This window comes from Cavia porcellus, unplaced genomic scaffold (genome assembly GCF_034190915.1).
Source record: "Cavia porcellus strain 051 isolate PalLab524CR breed Dunkin Hartley unplaced genomic scaffold, mCavPor4.1 scaffold_11, whole genome shotgun sequence".
Classification (NCBI taxonomy): Eukaryota; Metazoa; Chordata; class Mammalia; order Rodentia; family Caviidae; genus Cavia; species Cavia porcellus.
Window position 1 is genome coordinate 16,351,667 of NW_026947494.1, and position 22,905 is coordinate 16,374,571.

The window sequence follows — 22,905 nt, forward strand, 5'->3', positions numbered from 1 at the left end:
CCAATAAGTAACTCAGGAGCTCATTGCAAGTTAACATCTAAATGGGCAAAAATGCAAAAGCATAGCTTTTGCCAGAAAGACCAGGAAAGAGAAAAGATCTCTTTAAAACAGTTCACATTATTGTGTAAAGATATAACCACCATAGGTAGAATGACTTGATAGAATTATGTATAATATCCTAAAATTAAACTAAACAGTCTATACATATTTTTTTTTTTCCAAAATAGCATGGATGAGTATGAGTAACGGCATCTCCATGGTCACAGGTTCCATAAAGTCCTTATCTGACAACTCAGTGATGCATCCTAGAATAGCAACCATTTTAAGTATTTTGATGGTTCAGGGGAATTTAATAATGACTGATTCCTGCACAATATCCAGTGATTTTAGACAAATAATTATTGTCGGCATTGTATAGATGCTCAATAAATTTGTCCGTCACCTGTGGTGCTTTGTGTGGAGACTGAACCTGCTTTGTTCAGCATTGTGTCCCAGGGGTTGGTAAAGCACACTTCTGTCTGTGTCTGCCTGGATCACGGGGAGGTGGCCATGAAGTCTAAATCTAGCCTCCTGTCATTTCTGCTGTGCTACTTTACTGCTTTGCTTCCAAGCCAGTGTGGACAATGGATCTTTGCTCTGCCATGCATTTCCATATTTTTTTTTTTAATTTCGAGCCAGCTGATCGTGAACTGAAACTGTGACCCGAATTACACCTTTCCTCCTTTAAACTGTGGGTGTTAGGTATCATGTCACAGAGTGAGCGCTAATTAACACGGAAAACTGGCACTTGGAGTGGGAGATTTCTTGTGACTGTATACAATCACATGGTTTAGAAGCTTTTGGAACAAGTGTGTGGTAGAAATTTGAAAGTTTTTCAAAGTATTTCAAGAAGTCCTGGAATGATATAAGCAAAGTCTTCTGGATGATTTAGTCAGAGCTCAGGAGACTGAAAGGCTGAGAAGAATGTGGATGATAAAGGCCAGTCTTGGCAGGTTTCATTTAGGTACAAGGACTCCACTGCCAGGTCGAGGAGAAATCAGATTTATTACACTGATAGAAAATTCATCTGTATTTTGTCATAACTGAGACTTTGAAAAAATTGAAATTAAGGCCAGAAAGCAAATAAATCTGAGAGAGAAAATTTCAAGGCAGCCTAAAATTCAGGTTGTGGCCAGAGTGCAGTTGGTTAATTTTACGGAGATTTATAGTAAAAATGAGGAATAAAAGTCAGAGCATAAAAATATGAATGGCTTCAGATATGTCCCCAAAGTAGCCCTGTATAAATTTAGGGCTAGAGGAGGGGTCATTTCTACTATTGAAACCATTAAAAGGAAAGCATGTAGTTTGTTCAATGAAAAGACAAATGATGCTATGAGGGCATATCAGGCATCAGAAAGATGCAGAAAGATGTCAGGCATGATGGCAAAAATCTTTTATCCCAGCACTTGGAGGATGAGTCAGGAAGATTACAGTGAGTTAGAAACTAATCTGGGGTACATAGCTAAAGCCTAGCCTGAACTACATAGCAATAACCTGTCTCATGAAAGATGAAAGAAAGAAAGAAAGAAAGAAAGAAAGAAAGAAAGAAAGAAAGAAAGAACAAAAGAAAGAAAGAAAGAAAGAAAGAAAGAGAGAGAGAGAGAGAGAGAGAGAGAGAGAGAGAGAGAGAAAAGACTAAGTCCAGCACGCACCCCACCCATCCTAGGCTCAACAGTGTTATAATGTTAAAAAAAAAAAAAAAATTTGTTTTTTGAGAAAGATCTTAATGGAACCTATATGCTTAAGAAAGTTCTCCTTTGGATTTGATTCCTCCAGATTCATTTCACAAGCTCAGCAATAAATACACTCAGAGGCTGTTGTTCCATGGTCCTTGTTGTGGCTGACACCACACTTTGCTGTTGTCAGCATGTTGTTGGTTTTACTAGCATGCACAATGCAAGAGTTATGGGGTCAGGGAAGTTTCCATTCATATTTCAAATGTGAAGCTACAGGAAAAAAAAAAAAAAAAGCAAAGTTTATTTTAGATTCTAGGAATTCAGAGACACCAGAACTTGCTGAGCATCTTGAAAGTGGTATGAGCACAGAAAAGCAGGCCATGCCTGTTGAAAAGCTATATGGGTGGGGAGGCATTTTAATTCACATTTACCTCTAGTGATAACAAACATGAACTACAAAATTTAATGATTCCTGGGCTGGGTTTTGGTCTTTTTTTAATCTAATCTTTTTTTCTACTCTTTTCTTTTTCCCTTTTGAAATGGAAATGTTTATGTTATGCCATTATACCTTAGAATCATGTAAATTGCTTTTGAATTTTACAGAAACTTTCACCTCAAATTTTTCCTTAAGTTGCAGAAGAGATTTGAACTTGAACTTTTGAAAAATGCCAGCACAGTTGTACAAGGGGTAGTAGCATCATGATGTTAAAATAGTCTTTACTTAGTCTATTCAAAAGTGGTTTACGAAGATACCTCTGGGTAGCAACTTTTTAACACTACAACTTATAGTGGTCAGGGTAGTTTCAATTTGATGGGCACTGATCTTCCCCTGGAATCCATATGTCTTGGCATGAGTTGTGATGGGATAGCTTCAAGGTCTACATCAGATCTGTTGCCTTCCCTGGTTTGACACTCTTCTCTCACTCTGTTTTCTGCCACCATGATATAAGTAACTTTGGCCCACCACAGCCTTCCAACTTTATGATTGTGTCTTAGAGCCAGATGCTTATGGATGTCATGGTTTATATCTAGATGTCTCTCAAGAGACTCATGCATTCATATGTGGGGATTTTGGAACGAGATTGGATTATTTACTCATAGTAGTCTGGATCTGGAAGTCGATTTACTCACAGTAGACTGGGTCTGGAAGAGGTGGATTACTCTGGGCCTAGCCTGGAATGTTACATATCCTTTACCATCAACATCTTTGGCTCTCTGCTTCCTGTCTTCCACAGATAAGCAGTTGATCTCCATCATGCCCCTGCACCATGCCATCGTCTCTTGGGGTTAAGTAACTATGGACTGAAATGGGAGCCAAAGTAGCAGGGCTTAGGAATTGTGACTCAGAAATAAAAAAGTAAGTAAGACAATGAATCAAATCCATTAACTGAATTAATCTCTCCTTTAAGTGATGGTTGCTGGTTATCATGGTCCAGCAATGAGAGAGCTAGTAGATGGCCACTAATACTAGAAATTCAGGATCATTTAACTACTATTACTATCTACTATTAGACTGATTCTTAAATGTGAAATTCACAAAATTATACTATGCTTCTGCAGTGTTTATCTTTTTTTCTCATGTTGCCAGTATTTCAGTGGTCATTATTCTATCCCTTTTAGTTAATTTTCTACAATATTTCTATTGTCGATCTCGAGGTCATAGGTGTTCTCAATAAACATGAAAAACGAGTTAGTTCTGTCTCTGTCTCTCATTAGCTCTTGTTCTTTCCTCCAAATACAAATAACGCATTCAATTATATGGCTAAATGTAGGATCAAATAGTGCTTTGTTTTCATCTATGAGTCATTGAAAGAATCTGATTTTATATATGTTGAAGTATATATTTGAGAACTTTAAGAATTTAATTCACATTTTTTCATTCTCTATTTAATGTCTCGATACTAATTTGTGCATTTGTAGAACAAGAGATATTTATTACTACTTATATGTAACCTTTTTAATAGTACGAGATTTTCCCTTTGTTGCTTGGTCAAATAAACTCCATATAGTTCTGTAATAATTTCTGTGAATTCCTAGCCAGTGTTATATTTGATGAGGCCTTTGCTGATATTATTAAAGTTGAATATTTTAATATCTAGAATAATACTTGCAGCAATATTATGTGTTCTCAGTATTTCTTACTATTTGCTCAGAATATAACGTTTAAATTTGTGAAGAAAAGTCCTCATTAAAAAATCATGCGTTGATTTTAGTGACATGGCCTTTCTTGGGTGCACTTTTTAATAGAATGCTTTAAATTATAATGCTTAAATATATTTCCAACACAAATGTTTCCTAGATTTGTTGAAGATTTAATCATTTCATGTTTTGCTTTTAAAGTATGTGAGTAGAATAATATTTGAATCTCAAAGACTAAGAATTTATTTTCTGTTATGCTCAACAGCCTAAGGAGAAGCAATATTGAAAAAAATGAATCAAGTGTTTTAGAATTTAATAAAATTAAGTAACATGTTTTGCCAGCAGCCAACAGTTGGTAAATTTATCTTATCAACAAAAGAGAATAAGAAGGTATGTTTTCACAACATTGTGCATCTGTTTGTATCAGATTCAGAGCTTGAATGCCTTATGAAATGCAAGAGTCAAATTTCCAGGATGCAGATCAAGTTGAAGATTTTAAACAAAGTCTCTACATGGAAATAATCTGATGACTAATTTATATGGATAAATAAATTAATGAAGGGAAATTCATTCCCCAGTCAGACTGTTTAACACATGTTAGCTTGTGTATAATATAACCAAAGTTCTTTTGTAGATGAAGGGAAGACATCTTTACGTTCGACAAGTTCTTTTCTTAGTTGAATCAAATTATGTAATCTTAGCATCAAGCTGTGAGATTTGAAGGCCATCTGTGGCTGACATTTAGCAAAAATAAAGAAATCACTTTTTTCATTCATTCCTTGTCATCAATATTTAATATCAATATTTAAGTTGTGATCATCTGAAGCATATGGTATACTAAATTATTTTTTTCTAGCCATCAGTGACTTGAGACTTCATTTGATATGAAGAAAGCAAATTCCAAAAGGAGATGCAGCTAGTCTGCCAGGCAAGACAAATATATCAACAAAAAGTGACAGTTTGATACAAAAAGGGTTATATGTTTATATTTAATGATCATTTGAAGCAAAATCACAAATATTAAGCTTTGTTGACCATCTGTAGCTTTCTATTGAAGGCAAATTAAAATCATATAGATGTTTTTAGACACTACATGAAACACAGCACAGAAGTATTCTGTCTTTCACGGTTACTGCTTTCTGCTAATCCAACTTTCCAAATATAGCATAAAATTAAAATAATAGACATAGCTGTTACACAGACTGAACTGAATAATGCCATTTAATTCTCATTTGCACAAAATTCTCACAACTTTGATTATCTGATTTCGTAAGTATTGCATATTAAAAAAATAAAAAATTCAGGGCTAAAAAGCAACACTGTACATGACAGTAACAAATGCACATCAAAATGGGGGGAAAAGAATAAGTAATCTGGGAATTTAAAAATAATTTACAAGGTAAACAATTATTCTGACACTTGTTCAAGATGACAAGGAATAAGTCACTGAAGATTATTTCAATAACTATTAATACAATTGCAATAGAGCAGAGACTGAACTCAAATCCACAAACTGCAGGAAAATGCACAGATCCACAGTGGAAAGCAAAGGGTAGGCTACAATAAAAAAATAATTTTCCTATCTGTTTTTAGAGACAAATATATGTGCATTGATTTATATTCATATTTATATTCATGTTTGTATTTATAAAGCAGTATTCTCACGATAATATATGATTCTAGGCTTTGATTTTTGGTCATGTTGCTTTGCACAGTGAAAAACAAACACATGTTGTGTGGTGAAGAGCTTTAATTCTCCTCAGCTCAAGCCTGTGCAAATCCCAAGTCTGCTGTTATCAGGCTCCCCTGCTTTAGAAGAACTATTTTCTTCAAAGATTGATCTTGTCCTTTATAAAGTAGGAAACATACCTGGTACAGTTTCCAAAACCATGAAGTCACCTACCTTAACTAGCAACTGATGTCTAACAAGGAAAAAAAAAAACTTACTACTTTTTAAATTAGTGACACAAATAACTCCAACTATTTTGCGGCACATCTCATTATCTTCTGAAGCACAAAATTATGATTAATGTTTCAAATAATTGATTTAGTACTTATAAAATGAATCTGCCTGCTATCTTACAAAGCTGCAGCTGGCAGAGGTGCGTAGGCCAAGGGAAATTATTATTCATATTATGTTTTAATTTTGATTTATATCTCATAATATAGGATGGGCGTCCTAGTCACTCTCTCATATTCGGGACACGATTCCTGACACATACAACTTAAAGGAGGAGAGGTTTATTTGAGTCACATTTGTTGGGGGTTTCAGTTCATTGTCAGATGGTTCCTAGAAAGAAACAGCATTGTGCAAGGGGCTGATGTGGAAGAAGTCTGCTCACATCGTGGTGATCAGGAAGGAGCCCCTTGTGCTAGCAGCAAGTGAATGACAGTGTTCCTTCGCTTGAGTCCATTTCCAAAATGCCCATGAACGAGTGCATGCTTGAGGGCATTCCAGGTTCAAACCCTAACGGAGGTTTAATACAATGTGTAACTGGTCCCATGTCAATAATCAAGCTACATGCTTCACAGGTAGTTTACTGTTTATTTATTTTGTGCTATTTTCATTCCAAAACAGATGGAATTGGATTTCCTTCACAATATTTATTCCTGTTAATGCATGAGGAATACATTTTATACAAAAGTTATTCGTAACTGTACAGATAATGTATACACATGATTGCATGCATAAAACTATAAGCATAGACTTATTTGAAAACAAGTCACTGAAGGTTATACTGAATGAAATGGCACAATGAAATTTAAAATTTAAATCAGTCACATTACTCCCAATCTGCAAGATTCAAGGAGATCAAGACAAAGATAAAATAAAAAGCTATTGCTACAGAAGAAAGAATTAGTGGGAAGGGTCTAAACTAGGGAATTACAAGCAGGGAATCATGCAAATTACTTTGAGAAAAATTTAGACATAATTTTTAAGGCTTAATAGAATAAATTGTTGAGGGTAGAAAGCAAGAAGATACATACTATCATATCTTGCCAAAAGTAGTGCTGTCTTGCACAAGAATTAAGTTTTCAAAAGTAGTTTAGTTTATTGTTTCATATTTATTCTATTTATACAAACCTGTTTGTTTTACAGAACATTGTATTTAGGTTTCTAGTAAACTTCCTACATATGTGATCTTTTACACCTACAAAAATCAAACCTAAACATTTAAATCTATTTATTAAGTGTATTTATTTAAAACAGTATTTTCTTTTTTAAGCCAACAAATATGTGATAAGTAGGGTCTATGTCCCAAGCACTAAATTTTAAATCTCTTTCATTTTCTAAAAAATTATTTATGTAACCATATAGCCAAAAACTGTATTAAGTGACTTAATCTGCAGAAGATAAACAACTTACTACTTGACAGAATGTGCCTGGGAACTCTTGTTATGATAAATTACTCGGGGTAATGTTTCTAAAGCTAACACCTTTCTTATATGTGTTTATAAAAGTAATGCAGATTTTATTAATATATGCCAATATAAAATTGACACGTTATTAATATTATATTCTTCATTTGAGTGAAGAAACTGAGTAGTCTTTTTTCCTGAAACTCTGTAAAATTTTAAGGTAAAAAGACAGAATTTAAGGGGCTGGGGATTTAGTTCAGCGGCATAAGCCCCTGCCTTTCAAGCAGGCAGTAGTGAGATAGATCACCGGCACCGATAAAAAGGAAAAAGACAAAAAAAAAAAAAAAAAGACAACATCTAAGTAAAAGAAACCTACTGCATGCATAGGGAGATGCATGATACAGAAGTGTTGCTTGATTTTGAAGATGTACTAATTGTTATTCTATTTTTAATAAAGAAATCAATATTAACTTAATGCAGACACTAGCTTTTTTTGAATATCATGTAGTTTTCTATGTAAGTACATTTCATGAAATTAAACAATCTTTTCGATGGTTGAAGAAAAACACCACGATGATATATTTATATAAAAATAATTTTTTAAAAAAATTCTTTGCCTGATTTATTTTGGAAAAATTAAAAGTGAAAAGTGAAAGGAAATTATATTTAGAGTTAGGTTTCATTTCAGTTAATTAACCTAATGTTTCTTAAAACACTAAAAGGGACATTTTATGATTTTCATTCTAGGCTTTGTAGTTTTAACTATTTCACAACAGATATAACAATTTTAGTATCTATACTCAGAGTCAAGTCTCTCAAACCAAACCTAGCATTTTCCTACGTAGTCCATTAATTAAAAGCAAATAAATTTTCAAAATTACCTAGTTTTATAGGGTGAGACTTGATACACTTATGTTTGTGTGCTTAATATTCTTTTTGCATTGAAATGAACTTCAATGCAGAAATGTGGACTAAAAGGAAATGAACTTTAAATGTATTTTAATTTTAGTGGATTTTGGCTTTTGAGGAATTATAGATAAACAGGACTCTGAAATTATGCTTGACTTAAGGTAGTGCTCTATCTCAGTGAAAAATACAATTTAATTTCTTTCAAACTGTTTACTGAGTCAAATAAAGTAATCAAAGGGCTTTGAACATAAAAACAGAAACCAAGATAAACATGGAACTGGAAATGTTGGATAAGAAAATAAGAACTACTTAACATAATGCTAAGTAATTTTAGATATTACATCTTTTGTTGCTATTTTGGGTCCCAAACATAAAAGAAACATGTTCCTATCTTATTGTACTATGAAAAGCTGAAGCTATCTTCAATCATGATGGGACGTGTGGGCATCAGCATGGCCTTACTACTGCTGGTCATTCATTATTCATATATAGAACATACAAAGAACTAACAGAATCTGAGAGTCTGCATCAACGTATGGGTTTTTAGTGTGGCATAATAGGGTGTTTACTGAATTTTTTTTTTCTATGTGTTTTTACCTATGAATTTCCTCTACAAGTTGGTTTAGCTGCATGTTGTAAATTTTGTTTTGTTTTCATTATATTTAAGTGTTGTCTGATTTGGCTTGCATTTTTTCATTGGTAATTGGTTATTTAAGGCTATCTTGTGAATTCTCAAAATTGACTTACATTATTGATTTCTAAATTAACTCTACTGTTTTACAGAATGTACTTTATATTATTTCAAGCATTTCAAAAATTACTGATGCGTGTTTTATGCCCTATCTAGGGTTTATCCCGGATAATGTGTTATATGCATTTGAGAAGAAATTGTGCTCTATTGTTATTTGCCTCAACTCTAGAGATATTTGCCTAATTGAGTTAGTAATTTTATCATACCTTCTGACCTATTCTATTTTCTTTCTGGACTTCTCTCTGATTTTGTTGCTTGTGTTTGCACATACTGTGTGTATTTTTTTTTCTTTTTTCACTTTTATTAGTACATATTTTCAGTACATAATACCTACATTCACAGTGGGGAATTGCTATCTGTATACAACATATTTAACTTGCTTTGTTAGTAGTTCTCTTTATTTATTCCATTCACTATAGGAAAAGCGGTCTCAACTCTAGTAGTTGAATAGTCAGTTTCTCATTTCAATTCTTTCCATTTTTCCTTCATTTATTTTGAAATTCTATTGGAGATCAATATATATTTATAAATGTTATTTCAATCCATAACAAATAGCAAATCAGTTTTCTCTAACAGGAGAACCTCCAATTCTCTTCTAATTATTTCCTGAATAATATAGCATTTTCCATAATTATTTACAATCTATTCTTTTTTGGGGGGCGGGGGAGGCCCGGTAATCAAACTCACAACCTCAAGCTTGCCAAGCAGGCTCTTATGCTGCTGAAATAAATCCCCAACCCTTACAATCTGTTCTTTCAACAGTAACCTTTTTAGATGTGCTAATTTAAAATGACATGATTTAAAGGAATGCTAATTGAACCTGAATGGTATGACAACTTTCTTATCTCTTTGTGTTTGCTTTTTGTGAGTCTGTGTAGAATTGGGGTTAATGGAAATAGAGCTCTAGATCTTTGAAATGGGCTGTATCTCCTCCTCCTTTCAGCATTTAACAGCATCTAAATTGCTCAGGCTAGGCTTCCCCTTGAAGAAGAAGAGCCACTGCCCATGCTGCCTAGAATGCAGGGATCTCAAGCTTGAGCCACAGAATCCACAAAAAATTTTTGGATGTATCCCTTTGCTGCTCTCCTTTATATTATTATCTTCATACAAACAACAGCTTTATACATCAACAGATCGCAAGTACTTCTTTCTAATCATGACACAATTGTCTTTTGTGTCACAGAAGGTAGAGCTGACATTATACATTTTAAAAATGATATATTTGCATATTTTCTTTCCCCTGGGCTCTTCCTTTCCTGGCTTGGAATGTTAAGACTATTCCCTTCAGGTTTTCTTCCTCTTCCTCCTGCTCCTCTTCCTCCTTTCTTCCTCTTCTTTCTGTTATTTTTTGTCATATTGTTACTCTCCGTCTTATTCTTACTCTCCTTTTCCTTCAGTGCCAATGGCCTGCTAATAGTTTCTGTTTACTGGAAATATCTGTATTTACCTTTCATTGTTGAAAGATACATAATTTAGGAGTTTTCACTGGCATTGTTTTCTTTCACTGAATTATCTGTCTTATATTCAGTCTCTGGAACTGCATGATTTCTTTTGCAAACACTGGTGAGAGTAAGTATCCTTGACAGACACAAGGTCTTTCTTGTGTGATTAGTTTTTTCACCTTGTTCTTTCCGACATTATCCTTTTGAGTTTTGGAGAATAGGCCTATAATTTATGCAAATATTTTTATATTATTCAGATATTACCTCTTCAAACTGCTTCTTTTGAAGTTCACAGATTATTTGTGCCAGCTCCAATCTACTGCTCTAAGTTTCTAGTAAATTTTTAATTTCAGTTATTAGACTTGTATATTCCAGAATTTCCAGTTTTAAATTTTGTACTTCATTAGTATTATCCTTTTTATGAGATATTGTTTGCATCAATTCTTTTAGTTAATATACTTGTCCTTTCCAGATTCATAATAAATGATTTAATTTTTTTTGAATAAGTTTAAATTCCAAGTTTCCTCAGAAACAGCTTTAGTGAATTTTTTCCTGAATTTAAGGAGTGCTTTCTTCATTCTTTACATGATTTATGAAATATTGGTAATTTTTTAAAGTGCAGTTTTTTCTATAGTTTAAGCATATTTGAATTTATTTATGTTTAAATGAGTTTTAATAATGAAAGTTACCAACGCTGGGAATCATGTTTTCCCCTTCACAAAGATTTGTTTTTATCACTGATCTTTCTCTTTGTTTTGTTGTTGATGTTATTTGTTCAGGGACAGACATTGAATCTTAGCAATAGATGAGATACTCAAGTGATCCGATCTTTCCCTGTAAGCAGATGTTCAGCCTTCTATATGAGTGTGTCTTTGTAGAAACCCAGAAATGTGTTGGAAATTTTAAAAGTCACATGGAGACTTCTCGTTTCTCATATTTTTAAATTAATTTTTCCCTTTTTAAATTTGTGTTAGGACTAGTTTGCAGGAGATAATGACTGTATTCCTCATGTGCCTCCCCTCCTTTCTCTCACCTTCTGTCTGGACCCTTACCCTTTTGCAAACTTTAACTAGTGTAATTCACTCATGTAACTCTGAAGTTAAAAAATTGATTTATTCATCTCTGAGCATTTTTCTCTAACCCACTCAGGATGTCTCTTGGCTCACTGAATGAGCTGGAGTCAGATCAAATACAATCGATTCTTGTGAATAGACTGTTTTTACCAGAAAGTGTTGCAGAGGTCAAATTGGGACAGTAGCCTGCGTAGGAGGCCCTGTGAGAGCTCACACGGCATTCTGTCCAGTGCAGCATCCTCCAGCCTGCTGCGGTTTGCTTCTGCCGAAAATGGCTGCTTTTCACTGGTATCACGAAATAGGCCAGAGTGATGGTGGGGTAAGGGAAGCTCAGAATCCGCAGCCACTGCTGAGCCCAAGCTCTGCGCTTGCACTGGGTAAGCGCTGCTGGTATCCTCAGAAATTCATCGTTTCCACAGCTTCCAAGCCTTGATTCTGACTTCTTTCTTTTTCTATCTTTCTTGTTGTTTTCAAGCATAATTATATATTAGGATGTTTTCGCTTTTTTTTCTTTAAAATGTTTCACAAATTAATTTCTTTTTGATGAGAATATAAAATATTTAGTCATTTTCAAATTTAAATACCAGTATTTATCTTTCTGTTGTTTTTTGTTTGTTTTTGTACCTGTGATGGAACTCATAACCTTGCCCTTAGCAGACAGGGGCTGAAGCTACTGAGCTAACTCTGGCCCCTTATCATGCATTCCTAAAGTATAAAGCATCTAGTATTTTGGTCCTCCAGTAAGTCAATCGATTTTATTGCTATTTTACTAAAAGCAGAATATGAAAGTTAGCTTTTATATAAGCCACCTAAGCACCTTTCATTCTTTTCCCATCTATCTCTCCGTTCTGTTTCTCTCTCTCTCTCTCTCTCTCTCTCTCTCTCTCTCTCTCTCTCTGTCAAATCCTACCCTATGTTTAATTTCTTTGAATGGTTCAATGGCTTTTGTTCAATTTTCCTTCTTATTCATTCAACAGTGTACATGTCGAACATTTCAGTATTATACATGTACATGTAATGGCTCTCCCCTGTAATCCCATCACTCAGGAGGTTAAACAGGAAGATTGTCATCAGTTTGAGATCAACATGGACTGCAGAGTGAATTCAGGGCCAGCCAAAACTCCATAATGATACCTTGACTCAAAAATGATAAATAAATAAAAAAATCATATATATATATATGTATGTGTGTGTGTGTGTATGTGTTTTATTTATTTAATATCCATTCAGAATGTAATATATATTATATATATATATATTACATTCTGAATGGATTCCTTTCTCAAATAGCCCTCTCCTGTAAATTCCAATTTATGTCTCTGACTTCCAATTAGAAGTCTCAGGACGGAGAGACTTTACCTAGCATTTTCAAATACACGTAGCTGCTTCTCAGGTGCGTGCCCTGTCACTTCATACCTGTCTACTGTGGATGACTCACAGGAAGCACTAAAAACTAAGGAGACCATGGCTTTCCATATCAGTGCCCAGTTCATAAGAACTGCAAGTAAACACAATTGCGTTTGTAGTTGACATGAATACTTGGCAATTGTTTCAAATGATTTTTTTTCAGGTGATTCAACATAAATAATTAAACATAGTATGCTGTTTAACTTTTTTAAGAGCGACACATTAATATTAAATGTTACCATATTTGCTGAATGTGATTCATAGCTTTTGAAGGATCTTAAGAATTCAAAACTGACCTTAAACATGGAATATGTCTAGTCACTGGAAGTGTTGGGAACAATTATTTAGTAATGTCACACTGAAGATGTATCATTCCAAAAGTTAAGTGTCAATTAGTCTAATTAAGTTCAAGCCAGAGACCATTGATTTCCAGCTGTAAAATGTAGTCATCAAAATTTGAGTGTTTTTGGAAAATATAAATATGTAATTTATGTCCAGCTATTGCCAAATATCCACATAACTGTGATATTTTGCTTCCATTAATGACATAATTTTCTCCTATATTATATTTTTGTGCTTTCAACAGTCTTTGTAAAATAAAATTTTGCTTGGCCATCACACCCCATTTGTGCAATCCTGGAACTTAGGAAGAGGAGGAAAGAGGGTCTCTGTGAGTTCCAGGCCAGTCTTGGCTATATTGTAACTTTAAGTCCAACTTTGAACTACATATCAAGGTATTAATACACCCTTATTAAGTTAATAAAATTCAATATGATTGCAACTTTGCCTAACTACTTAAAAAATGAAATGATTTTTAAATTTATGTGTAACTTTCAAAAAAACAAGATTATAAAGATGTTTGTACAAGAATATTTCAATTATAGATTGAATGCCATAGAAAAGACTGATAAATATTTAGCATTCAGAATGTTCATTTAATAAAATGTGTCAGAATTTTGTCATGCCTAAAATATAATTAGGGACAAGTGAATATTCAATTATGGAAATCCAAAGACTAATTACTTTAGAGTTAATTAGTATACAAACGATATTGTATAAATGATTGTTACAAATACAGTGGCCATAGTTCATGACAAGCGGGTTTTTCCATATTATGATTCTATTATTATTCAAGGTCATTATTAATTAATTGACATATTCCAATTGAAAATAATTTGACAAAAAATCAAAGAATAACTACCAAGATATGTGAAAACACAGGATAGGACCTAAGGATTAGAAATTGTTAGTATTTTGCCTTCTTCATTCCAAAAACCAAGGGAAATATTTACTACAGCTCAGCAAAGAGATTCAAATATCTGATGTGTGCTTTGATAGGAGAAGTTGGCAAGAGTTTGGGATGACGATGCTGACAGAAAACTCAGGTTATTACTATGCCAGCCTCATTCTCCTCTAACAGAGAGGTTCTGTGCACACAGTGCCGAGAGGCACGGAAGACAATCGTTCTAGAAAATCAATTAGAAAATGTAAAAACAAAAGATGGAATTGGCCAAAGAAAGAGACTGTTTATATGCTGTTATCTAACTGTTAGTGATTTCTTCATCCATGTAAATACTTTTAAAATATTCACCTTTGGATTCTAAACTCTGATATTTGAAGAAGTTTTGACCAATTTGTCTACAACTGCAGGTATATCTCAAATAGCCTACTAAAAATAGTGGTTACAGAAGTGCCTAAAATTCCTGATAAAGAGACTATACATGGAACTCTAGCCACAAAAACGGTTTCGTTGGAAAATTTTGATTTAAAGTATAGTGAAAGCTTTAAGAAATTTGTGTGGTTTAAGTAAGACATTTGAAGTTCATTAGGAAATCATAAGATAAAATGTGCCAGCATGCAAATAAAAGGTATCACTAAGTATAAATACCAAATTGAAAATGAAAATATGAATAACATTATTTAGTGCAGTCTATTATTCTCAAATGGAGCACAACCTTATAGACTGATCGTGGCCTTTTGAACAACAGAAGTGGTGACAAACCTAAGGCATGCCTGTCACAGTGGACTGTTTGCAACATTGGAAGCTCTAAGAGTTTCCCTATCACTGATCTGTTGTACCACAATTTTATCAGTATACATGCAGAGCTTCAGACAATAAAATGAAGAATACAATTAAAGTTTAATATTTTCTCAAGATACAAACATATAAATGAATGTTTAATAGTAAATCATGTGTCTAATAATTTCTTGAAATGTTCATGTAAATATTTAAGTGTATTATCTTAAAAACCTATAGGACAGAATATATGCCATGTTATTTTCAATGTATAATACATATACTTGCATATGATGACTCTGAAATACTAAATTAATTATCAAACAAAATGTAGCTATGTTCATTTTCCCTGTTTGAAAAAATGGTAAATAGAAATTATTTATCTTTTATCATAAATTAGAGGAAGATCCTTTAAAGGGAGCTGAGTTTTATGAATTCCTGGCTGAGGATTGACATTTGTAAAATTGATTTTTCTTGACATTTAGAAGAGTTCTGTGTGATTATGTGTACATGTTCCAACACTATGCAAACTAAAATACACCTGTAATGTGGAAAGCTTTTAATGATATGAGTGTTTCAAAAGAATTTCACAAGTTTATTTTTATTTTCCCGCAGTTTTCAGCTTAGAAAATGAAACAATGACATTTGAAGTCTAGGGGAATGCCAGAGAAAAACAGGCCATAAAGTCAAGCTATTGAAATGATGCTACAGGATCTTCTTTTATTAAATAGTCCATTAAAGGTTGGCACTGCAGAGGAGAAGGTAGGTAGAGTATCATATATAAAGATAATAAATTCAGGTTAAGACCTACAAATTGCTGCTAGCTATCCTGAATTACAAAAGAGATAACTTCAAATAATACAAAATGACATGTGATGTCTATTGAATATTTTCTATTGCATTGTTCTCAGAACTTCACATGTTTAAATAACTCACCCATTAAAAGGTTTTTAATAGTTTCAATTTTACAGAGTAGAAGTTGAGTATAAAAAGTTGTTACACATAACAAATGTGATGCCTCAACTCAATCAATGTGGTTATGTGGCTGGGCATTTTGTTGTTAGATGATAAAAAATTTTCATTAAGAATACATAAAGTAACAGTATGAAACAATAAGATAGTTGCCTCGACAGAAATGCATAGACATTAAATTAGTAATTTCCAAAACTAGATGCTAGAATACATAATGACCACATGAAAACACTGAAGCTCGTTAATCACTTTCTAAATAATTTATATTAACATCATAGGGAGATATAAGTAAATTCAGTAGGTAACAAATTTATAAGAATGGTGCATAATATTCCAAAAATGAGAAAAGCCAGATTTTATACATATTGTGTGTGCAATTAAAAATTCATTTAACCTTTTTATAAGGTGATGAACTTATCCAGTATATTTAAATATTCACATCTGTGGTTCATCAACCCATTTCAATGTTCATGCAAAATTGGAATGTTCTGATTGCGCTTTCAATAATTATATTATTCTGTGTCAAAAGATGTATTATAGGGCTGTGTGCACTTGTTTAAATATTCCTACATTTATGGCATGTGTTGTTTGAAAATACTGTATGATCCGGGAAAAAACATAGAATAGAGACTTCATGAAGTCTTCTAGACAATTGTGACTACAAGGATTTAAAAATAAACCTTACCAGAGAAATTCCCCTGGGAAACAGGTCGAGGATAGAAGCAGGGAAATAAAAGGAGGAAAAAAGTAAAGCAGCATAAAGATGGCACATAGAGCCTCGGGACTTGAAGCCAGAGACAAGGAAAAGAGCTGTCAGTGGAGGCACAGAGAGCAAACCAAGTGCACAACTGACCCCAAGTGTGCCACTCTCTCCTCAACAGAGTACCGAGAAAACAAGGAGAGTGCTGACTAAGGCAGTATGACTGACACTTACACACTTCTAGAGTCACTATTTATTCACTCTAGTGTCATTGTAGAGTTCAATAGATACCCTAGTGCTGTTATAGAGTGAAGTACATCTTCACATGCCCCTTACTAACTACATGCTAATAATAAATAATGTACTCTCTTGGTACCAAGTTGTCTACCCCAAAGATAAAGAACTAAATTAGAGACCAAAGACAAATAAACACACAGACAGAAAGAAAAGGCGTTAGGAAGAGAACCTGCCATCCTCCATCTCTCCGGAGCCCCCTACCTTGATGCTCCCTTATCAGGGTATTAATATTTATTTCCTTTCTCTCTATTTTTCCTCTTTAAAAATAGTGTTTTCTTTTTGTTGAACTTTGTCCCTCTAATAATTTATTTGGGCTTTCATGATCCCAGTGGACTGCTTGCATGGCAGGGCAGTGGTGCTTTTACCCCAGGCGGGACATCTCTTGTTCCCTGCGAAGCAGCCAGATGTAACAACATTGCCCTATTTCTTTTTTAAGTGTATTAAGGATCTCCTGGTCTAAAGGTTTGATAGTGTGCCAGTAGGTCTCATAGCTATTATGAATGGTGTATTGAGATGATATGCAAACCCAGGCAGTATGAATCCAACGTGAATCTGGCCACAAGTCTGAAGAGAGTTGGGGCAGGATGTCTAGCATGTGGGTGCTGACCAGCACAATGGCAGCTGAGAATGAGCGATGAAGCAGAGAGAGAGAGAGAGAGAGAGCCGTGCAAGAGGATCGGGTGGCTGTGGATAAGACACAGTGGCAAAGAATGAAAGAGAGAAAATCCTCATCATTGCATCCCAGTCGAATGGGAAAATTACCATAATTTCTAGAAAACTAGACAGACATTGGAGAGTATCTTGAAGTTTAGTAATTCAAGTTCAGTGACAGTCATAAAGTTAGTAAGCAGGAAAAATGTAAAAATGAGTAATTTGTATACTACAATGCCAGAGAGCAGATTTAAATTTTTTAAGAGGTTAAAAAGATATGAACGCAACAAGTGCCAAATAAGTGACTACTTTTATTGCTTTCTGAGGGAAAAACAAATTCCTTTCACAAGGTAGACATGAATATTTGAAATTAGAATGTCAGGATAGCACTGTCTTCATATTGAATAGAGTGCAGATTGTATTTTCTCTTGCTTTTAAATTTGGAGATTTTAAGTCATGTGTCTAACACAGAAAATCCTCAAGTTTCTAAGGAAAACTACACGCAACAAACCAAGTAATTATTGCCAAGCCAATGGGAGAAGAAATGAGTAAAACATTGGGAAGCGCATGCCAAGAAACAGTCACGTCTGTGATTCCATGCCAACTGGATATGTTACATTCGTGTGGTGGATCTTACGTTAATGAGGATGTGGATACAACTGAGTAGAATTACACTGCAGGGTCATCTTGTTTTTTCTTTAAAATGATTATCAATGATTAGGGCGCACTTTGAGTGAACACTGAGAATAGGATAGAAAAATAGAGGAAAAATTACTTAGACTAGAAAGACATAGGAGAAACTTATTCATTCATATGTTCATTCTTTTATGTAAGAGTGATGGTTAAAATTTCTTAGATTAAAAATTCTTGTAAACTCCTATATTGTAAATTGTGGTAAGCAGTATTTAAGAGAAGACATATTTATGAATTGTCAGTAGGGGATGTTTAGTAAAAATGAATGAGCAGGTTGATGGAGAGTAAGAAGATGGAGAATGAGAATTTGAAATAAAATCTTTGCAAATAATTGTGAACATGAGAGAGAACAAGTAAAACCTGTACAGAGAATCAGTGAAGAAAGAGAGAAAATGTATAAAAAGCAAAGGTTCTATAACCCAGAGTCTGTTCTGGTGTGCTGGGAAGGAAGTAAAAAGGGAGGTAAAGGAAAGATAGTATTGAAGTTTTTAAGTAAATAACATATTGATGAATATTTCAGGACAGTTTTAGTATATTTATCAATAAATACTGCCATTCTAGATGTATAGGGGTTCTTAACAATACAGAGGTATTGGGAACCTATGCTTTCTAAAATTACGTGAATATTGGTTTAGCATGCTGGATGTGGGCTCGTTCAGCCAATGAAGAATATGAAGTTAAGTTTTACAATAGTATGTTAAAGCCAGTAGTAAAGCTTGTAGATACAAAACAAGAATCACTGAAGTGAAGCAGACTTAGGATACAATGAAGAAGAGGCAGGATGGCAGTAAGAAGTGAGCATGGAGCCTTTGTAGTTACTGATGACAGTAAAATTACCAACACCATGAAAATCATTTGTAAACTCCTAATGATAACAAAAATTCACTTAGGCCTGCTTTTCTCTTCTTTAGAGAAGAATTTAAATGTGGATAATGATATAAAAATTCGTTTACCCCAGAATATTTCACAAGCAAGAAGCTTACTTTTATTACAAAATAAACTTATTTTAAAAATTTAATGAGGTTTATAAAAATTTTCAAAAAGGTTTATGTCATGTAACCTGTTATAAACCTATGTAGTATAATAAATCATAAGAAATACTGAGATTTTAGAAATTATTTTATAGTATTCCAAGTAAATGAAACATTATAAAGGATTTCTTCATTGAATATACTTTAATATTTTCCTACTGGTCAACTTCTCATGTGTAGTTTGTTTCTATAATTTGTGTAAGAATAATGTTGATGTACTGATTGTAAGTTTTTTTCTGAATGACTATCATATGATTAACAATGCCCTGCATAATATTTGAAATTCATTCCAACCTATATTAATATACATTCAGATGAAGGCATCATAAATTTAAGGCAATAAAATACAATTTGGGAAATTAAACCTTGAAGTAGTAATTCAAAGTATCATTTGTTTTCTTAATTAGAGTGACAATCTACAAAAAAGTAGTAGATTAACTGTTTCATCATGACTTGTAACTTTTAATCTGCAATTGTGGCTCCACATCTGCTAATAAAGATCTAAGAAAATGGTGCTTTTCATCACATGAGGTGAGCTGATAACTTGCTGTCCTTGACAAGACTGATTTTCTGGTTGCTAATATTTGTCCATATTGATCATCCAATAGAGCAGGCAGCTTCCCCATTTTCTCTAATCATACTCAGAAATCTATAAGCATTTTAAAGACCTCATGAATTAGACCCTCCTGTGTTTCTTGCCATTTTCTTTATGAATAACAAATATCAAAAATATGGAGGTCATTTCCATGCAATTACTGAAAGCAAACTGATATATGAGCCTATGACTTGCATAATACAGAAATACAATGTGCAGAACATGATTTTCAGTGTTCCTTAAACCTGGGAAGTTCTTTATGAGGAAATCAATACAATCACATAATTTGCAGTGCTGTTTCAAGCTGAGTCTCTATTACTCTATAAAGTAAGGTATTCAAATCACAAAATTAAATATTAGATCATTTTATAGCAAAATATATTTCATAGTTAGAAATAAACACATTAAATGCAGATCCATAAGTACAGTATAGTTGATGATTTCGTTACTCCTTAAATCACAACATTGCCTTTGTATTAAGTTCTTTTATAGAGAATATGACACATAATTACACACATTGTACTTCTGTCTAATCCTGTGGTTGCACAGACTGTGTAATCGAGCTATCTTTTCACAAGTAGGAGCGATGCATATCAGTCTCCACAAACCTAATAGATTTTTTCCTTAATTACATTCTGTGTCAGGCCTAGATTTTTCATCTTTTCGAGGAATGTGTATCTTTGTTAAGCTTTTTCACCATATCTGTCCTGACAGACTGATAATGAACCAGAGTTTTTATTTCAGCAAACTTAAAACCTTCATAGTTTATGCCATTTATTTAATGGAAAGAGAGATGTGCTCTACTTTCCTAGCTCTCAGAATATAATCACTGTCTCAAAAGTATCCTTAAATTATGGTTTGTGAATACAAGTAATTTTGCATTGTTGCAATAAAGGAAGATATAATGTGAAATAGATAATGGTGGAATAAATCATAACCAGAGAATTTTTTATGACCTAAAAGATATAAAAACTTATCCTTTGAAATAAATTAAAATGAATTTGCCTAATAAAAGATATTGCCTAATAGATATGATAACTATATGAACCAACATATCTATTATGGAAAATATATTCAGAGAGTAAAAGTACTTCTCCAATTTTATCATCCATATTTTATTCAATATATAAAACTTTACAGTCTATTGTGGTTCTTGAAATCTTTTGTGATTCTTGAATGGTAAAAATACGTGCTCTTGTTTGAAAAATCTAACAGTAATGTAAAGAAAAAAAAAACACAACCAAATAAGTGATATAATAAAACTACAGTCTTACACACAGGGGTGAACAGATTCCTCTTCATATACAAATGCAATATTTTATCCAGATTCTAAAAGCTCTGATAAGCTATAGATGTATGGATTTAATCTTTGGTATGTAATGATAAAATAGAAATCAACAAAAAAGAGTAGATGTGAGCAAAAGAGACTGGATAGGTTAGTAGTTTGGATTAGATGAAAGTATCAGGAAAGAACATCATGAGAATTCTTTTGAAGAATTTAAGAGTGAAATTGGCATTCACTAGAATACAAAGTTTCACTGACTTATACATAATTACTGAATTGAAACTATTGAGCCCATGGATTTATAATTAGGTGATTAAATATGACAGAGAAGAGAAAGAACTGGGAAGCATCTCCTAACTAATGGCTTGAAAACAGTACCATTTACAGATATAAAAACAATAGATGTTGCCGGAGTTTAGCTCCTGCGGCATATGTGCCTGCTTGGCAAAGGCAAGGTCATGAGTTTGATCCCCAGTACCAAAAACAAAACAAAACAAACAAATGAACCAACAGATGCTTTCCATTAGGTGGGTTTTGCTGTAAAATAACTTGTCATTATTTAATTTTCTATATATTTGATTGATAGCATTCTCTCATTTTAAAATACTTTAATTACTTCTTGATGCCAAACATATATAAATATAATTCTCCATCTGACATATAAAGATTCAGTTTTAATATCTGTTGACATCTATGTCTCATCATTTTCTCTCTTCCACTCCTTATTTAATTATTTGGGCAAAGACCTCATGGTGTTTTATTTATCATTTAATATTTTGAAATACCAAGGATCCCAAATGAGCTGAGAAACATTGACATTTTCCTGATATATCTAAAATTTATTTCAAAAGATTGTTTTATAATCCAAAATAACTTCCAAGCATTTTACTCCCCTATAAAATATTTCCTAATAACTTTCAGAAATGTAATTTAGATCCCATGTAAAACCAGAACTATTTAAGGAAATGAATTTGACTAAATAGTCAGAGTAAAAAACTAGATATACATGAAGGTGATGACCTGAAAATACATAGAAAATATAATTAAAGAACTAGGTGTGTACTCTGATGTTAGATTACTTGCTTAGTGTCGTTAGGCCCTGGACACATAGCTGAGAACAACAAAAGAAGAAACTTATTAAAATTATACTGGTATATCAGACTAGAAAATCATAGGAAATATCAGTCAAGTTAAAGAAAAATAAACTTACTATGACTTCCATATCCTATTTCCTTGGAAAAAGCTGGCTTATATACTGTTTTTTAGTCCCTTTGCAGCACGTAACAGTGATGCTTGTAAAAACATGGAAGCAGGTAGCAGACAACAACTTTACAGCCCAATCAAAGTGCAAACACATGCCAATGAATGTAGAATGATAACAAATATCCAATATATTTTTCATGTGAATTAACCACCACGATCTGTCTGCAGTTGTCAATGATTATGGATAGTTCTGCTATATTATTTTTCTGGAAACAGTCATTTATGCTATTCATATGTTGCAACAGATTGACATTTGAAAGACATAAAATATTTTTGGAATCTATGAGAGAAAACAATCTGTCAAAAAAGTCATTTAAATATCGTAAAAATTAGAAAACAGTTACCTTCGCCTCTGTCTTTGCCAGTTTCCTAGATGCCACTGCTATCAGAAAAGTTTTTACTGAAATACAATTTTATCATCATAAAATCCCCCTTTTCAGCTGATTCACTGAAAATGCACTTCTCAGTTTGTTCTGATTAATGTTAGGCCCTTACCTAAGGGTACTGTTCACTGCTCCTTCCAGTCTAAAAGTCGTAGAGACATTTTGTTATGCTCCCACTGTGTTTTTCTTATCAGTGAACCTGGATGTAGGTAGGACTTCAGA